The following is a 6,000-nucleotide window of genomic DNA, read 5'->3' as shown; positions in this document are numbered from 1 at the left end:
TGCCTCAAATGTTCCATTTTCGATTCGAATCGGATCCGAGGACATAGGGGGTTAGAGAAGGGGAAACATAAATCTTGGAAAACGCTTAGAGTGGAGAGATTGGGATGAAACTTAATGGGAAGAATAAGGGTAAAATTCTAGTTAATTGACTTCTTGCTATCTCGAAAAGGGTTTAGGTTAGGAAAATGAAACTTTCAGGGATGGGTTTACAGGCTAAATTATGTCCTGGAAAGGTATTTTGAATTACCTACCTCCACTCCTTCCCCCTCTAGAGGGCCCTGACCTTTGATGACCTTTAAAAATGATGTGTGTTATAAAAGTGGAACCTTGCAAAATAGATCTTCTGCTTAATTGAAGTACAACAAAATTGTTTTCAGCTTCATAACTTTGCTCAACCCCATTTTATAAGGTTTTAAAGATATACAAATACATTTCCTAAATTTTGAAAAAAGAACATTGATATGGCTCAAAATTCTTCTCAAATAACAGGAACTGCATTTTCAGAACTATAGGCATAGAAAAAGCAACTAGTAACTGGAAATTAAGGTAAAATGTTGTTTTGTCAAAATTTCAATAGGTATGGGTGACCGGATCTTAATGGAAGTTGATATTTAGAAGGAACTCATGTCTCAGAGCTCTTATTTCAAATCCCGACCATATCTGTTGACACTGGGGGGAGTTGGAGGGAGAAACTGGAAATCTTGGAAAACGCCTAGAGTGGGGAAATCGGGATGAAACTTAATGGGTAGAATAAGCAAATGTTGTAGATACGTATTGACGTAACCGTACTGGATCCGGTCTATTTGGGGGAGTTAGGGGGTGGGGTTCAGAGCTTTGGCGAGTTTGGTGCTTCTGGACGTGCTAGGACGATGAAAAATGGGTAGGCGTGTCAGGGAGCTGCACAAATTGACTTGATAAAGCCGTTTTCCCTGATGGGCTGAAGAGAGAGGAAAAATTAGAAAAAATGAGGTATTTATAACTTACGAGTGGGTGATCGGATCTTAATGAATTTTGATATTTGGAAGGACCTCGTGACTCAGAGCTCTTATTTTAGATCCTGACCGGCATTAAGCCTCTGATTTTCCTTTTAAATCTATCTATTGATTCTTAGAATTTTGATAGAGCTCTTGCCATAGGAATTCTTGGCTCTTGGCTCTTCCGGCCTCGTCACAAGTGCCATATGAGCGCTTAGCTCTTGTTTATATTTAAGTTTAGATTTTGAAATGTCCAAAGAACATTCCTTACTACCGTATCCAAGACGTTATCCCAACACCTGCATAATATGAAATTTTTAATTTAAATTTGATTTTGAAAATTCTCCCCGGCGGGGAGTCGAAACCCCAGTCTCCCGCGCAACAGGTGTCCACTATACTAAGACTGCATACATTCGAAGCTCACATGACAATTCATGAAAAATTCTTATCTACAGTGCAATTATAAATGAAATTACGATTTCTAAGTAAATTCAAGCGATAAGACAGACGAAAATTTCTTATATGTATATAACATTCAGAGGCAGCATTCATGGAAATATATAAAAAATATATAAAGGGTGGGGTAACCATTTTTTCAATTCTTTCTTTAATAAAGACACAAAAAGAAATATATTTTCTCAAAGCCGGGAGTAGGGGCTTTTTTAAAATGAAAATGCCAAAAAAAGTTATTTCCAAAACATGGAGGAGGCGTAAAATACCTGCTCTCAAGATTTCCTGAGATTTTCTGAGAGGGGGAGTATACGGGAGGGGTTCTTGTGAATCTCCACTTGAGGGTTTTGGACCATAATTGTTACAACGATACCGTTTTATACTTTCAAGCTTTCCCACATAAAGAGTGCCATTTTTAGTGATATATCTCACTTACGAATGGTGGCACTAGTAAAAAGAACGTAGATATGAGCAGAATCTTTACGTTTTTTACTGTTACGTTTTTTAAGTTTTTTACTGTTTTAAAAAGTAGAGTTAAGAGAAAGAGTCAAACTTTAGCGTAAAGAGCGAGGCATTGAGGAGGAAGCAGCCCCTTTCATATACGAAGTAATTTCTGTTCGTTTTAAGTTTTAACGTCGCTCCTTACTTTCATTTAAAAAAACTTGTTTTTTTTATTTAATTTCTGAACGTTTTTTAATTAATGCATATTTTGATATTGGCTCTCCGCACGTAAGTAATTAAAACGAAATTTGCTTCTTTTTTTGGGGGGGGGGGTAAATGTCTTTCTCATAGTTTTAATCAGAAGATTTTGGGAAAAAAGGAGAGAGGAAGGAAGCCTAGTCGCCCTCCAATTTTTTGATTACATAAAAAGGCAACTAGAACTTTTAATTTTTTTTTGCGAACAGTTTCATTAGTAAAAAATATACGTAATTTACGAATTAACTTACGTAACGAACTTCTATATTCGTATGTTTTTATTACGTATATGAGGGAGTTCACCCCTCGTCGATACCTTGCTCTTTACACTAAAGCTTAAATTCTGTCCCAATTCCTTAAGAGTGACCCTTGAATCACAAAGGCCGTAGAATAAATAGTTGAAGTTACTAAAAATACTTTAGTGTAAAGAGCGAGGTATTACGAGGAGGTAAACCCCTCATATGCGCAATAATTTCTGCTCGTTTTAAGTTTTAATGCTGCTCCTCACTTTCAGTAGAAAAAAAACTTTTCATATTTATTTTTTCATTGTTTTTTTTAAATAATGCTAAAAAATCATGCGCCCCCGTCATTGAAAGTCTCTTCCCCCATTAGATGTTTTTCCATGGAAATATCCTCCCATGTACCCCCCCCCACCTCAAATCTCCCTCCCAAACCAAAAAATTCCCCCTGAAAACGTCCGTATACTTCCCAGTAACCATTACTATATTTAAACACAGGTCAAAGTTTGTAATTTGCAGCCCCTCCCCCAGGGACTGTGTGTGTGTGGGGGGGGGGTTATTCATCCCCAAAGACGTATTTGTTATGGTTTTTGACTATGTGGAACAAAATGGCTATCTCAAAATTTTGATTCGTTGACTTTGGGAAAAAAATGAGCGTGGGAGGGGGCCTAGGTGCCCTCCAATTTTTTTGGTCACTTTAAATGGGCGCTAGAACTTTTCATTTCCGTTAGAATGATCCCTCTTGCAACACTCTAGGACGACTTGGTCGATACGATGACCCCTGGGAAAAAAACAACAAAAAAAAAAACAGACAAACAAATAAACACGCACCCGTGATTTGTCTTCTGGCAAAAAATACGAAATCCCGCATTTTTGTAGATTGGACCTTGGAATTTTTTCTAAATGGTTATCAGATACGCTGAATGCGATGGTGTGATTTTCGTTAAGATCCCATGACTTTTAGGGGGTTTCCCCCTATTTTCCAAAATAAGTCAAATTTTCTCAGGCTCGTAACTTTTGATGACAAAGACTAAATTTGATAAAACTTATATATTTAAAATCAGCATAAAAATACAATTCTTTTGATATATCTTTTAGCTTCGAAATTCGTTTAGAGTTTCGTTTACTATTGAGCCGGGTCGCTCCTTACTACAGTTCGATACCACGAACTGTTTGATAAGAATAAAGCATTTTAGGATTGTTGCTTAATTTTTCTTCTCGTTTAATTTGGTAGCACTTCTTTATAATGGCTCAGTCTAATGATTGACTCTCGGTTTGATTCTGAAAAGGTCATGTCATGATTAGTTTGTAGACAAGTTCCAAGTGAAACCATCTTGATGGACTTTAAACTAGTTTTAAATTTTTTTTCATAACTTGAAATTTTCTGTTGTATAGAGAGAGATTACCGTACTTCCAGAGTTCATATTATGTCTTATTTCATCTTCATTTCAAGTAATACTAAGCGTATTTCTTACAATTTAAGATGTTTATTATTCACTATTGGTATTATAGCTGGTGAACCATAATGTTACCTGATAAACCAATCCAGTATTTGTGTATGCTGTTCAGTAACTTTGCGGGTATTAAAAAATTATTTATTTCTATCCTTATGTTTAATATATGAAAACTACTGATATCACAGGCTGGTGTTCGACAATGAAAAGCTTTATAGATTAGTTTGTTGTTGTCAGGCTATGTACTCACTTTAACTAATAAATCAACATTTTTGTTATTTATATTTGGTTTTTGTTTATTTATACTTGGTTAAAAATTATTGCTTCACAGCACTGTCGTTACTAGCCAATATTTTTTTTTTGGGGGGGGGGGGCAAGAGATTTTATCGACTTGCTGGTCAATTTTACCGACTGTTTTTGTCAATAATTAGCATAATATCCGTTTCAATTACAGTACGCAAAATCATTGCACGAGCCAGTAAAACTGCTGCATTTACCAACCGAAATTTACCAACCGAAATTTGCCAACCGAAATTTACCAACCGAAATTGCTGCATTTACCAACCAAAATTTAGATTTCGGTACATATGTCGTTATTTTTAGGCTTGTTATTGACCCAAATGGAAAATTGTGGCACCGTCTGTAAAACATGGCAAGCGTCTGTTAAACTGCTGCGTTTACCGACCACAAGTTCGGAATTTCTGTCGATGACATGTTAGAATTTTCGTGGTCTTTATTGAATCGATCAAAATATTTTAGCGGGGTCAGAAAAATCGTGGAGCAAAGCGCCACAATTTTACCAACTTACTTTTATTATCGAGTGACCAAAAACATTGGGCGGGTACCCGTCTCCCCCCATACGTGACGGCGTTGTTTCACAGTGTATCTAACATATATCAATAAAACTAGCACAAATAAACCAACTAATTATATTTCCCTGTGTTTGTAGGCTTATCGAAAACTACCGCTTTACTGAAAACACGAAAACCAAGTATAAATAACAAGAATTTTGATTTAATAGTTAAAAGTGATTACGTAGCCTGGCAACAACAAGCTAACCTGTACAGCTTTTTATTGTCTTATACCAGCTGTGATATCAAAGACTTTCAGGATACAACTAAAATATAGGTATCAAAATAAATACTTTTTTAATAACCGCAAAGTCACTGAACATCATAGTGAAATATTGCATTAATTTGTCAGGTAACATTGGTCTCAGCAGCTATAATACCAATATTGAGTAATAAACAGTCTTAAATTGCACACAACACGCTTTAATATCACTCAAAATGAAGATGAAATAAGCAATAATATGAATTTTGGAAGTCCGGTAATTTATCACAATACAATAGAAAATTTCAAGTTATGACAAAAATTTTAAAACTAGGCTATAGTCCCAATATTGTCAAGATGGTTTCACTTCGAACTTGTCTAGAAACTAATCGTGACATGTCCTTTTTAAGAATCAAAACGAGAGACAATCCCTCCAATCTTTCTGGTCACTTAAAAAGGGTGCTAGCCCATGTAATTTCCATTTGAATGAGCCATCTCTCTATGATGATCTGGTCAGATTTGTTATTTATATTAATAAACCCATCTTTCTCTCAGACACTAGCTTCGTTTGAAAAAAAAAATAAAAAAAACGGGCGAGAGATCGGTGCTACCCATACAAGAAAATAATTTTCCATGTTGTTCAAGGAGGGGAACAATAATTTCCCTGGACAAGGTTTTCGGCCATGCTGATTCCAATGGTACACTTTTCATTTTGGTTTGACACAATTTTCGAGGTGGTTTTAGGCTTGTTTTCTACGTCACCGTAAATTTCTTTTCGGAATAAACATTTTTTTTAGACGAATTGAAATAATAGTTACCATTTCTGAATAAGTGTCAGATGGCAATTTTTTTCACAAGGCAGTTTTTTCTAAACGCGTTTTTTAGCTTTTGGCTACTATGGGCTGTGATTCGCACTTTACTATATATATATGGACAAACACTTGACATCACTATACTGACCAAGTAATTCGATCTTTAATGCACAACTTAAAGCATGCTGTTTTTGAATTTTGAAGCACAGTAAGAAGTTATCTTGCATACTTTTGGCATTTTCTGTGATGATAGTGGAAGTTGAAAAGAGCCCAGAAATCCTTACTGAAAAGCTTTTTTTACAGGATTTGGTAACACCTGGAA

Source organism: Artemia franciscana, chromosome 1 (genome assembly GCF_032884065.1).
Source record: "Artemia franciscana chromosome 1, ASM3288406v1, whole genome shotgun sequence".
In the NCBI taxonomy this organism is placed as follows: Eukaryota; Metazoa; Arthropoda; class Branchiopoda; order Anostraca; family Artemiidae; genus Artemia; species Artemia franciscana.
The sequence above is the reverse complement of the archived record's forward strand: the minus strand, read 5'-3'. Positions refer to the sequence as shown.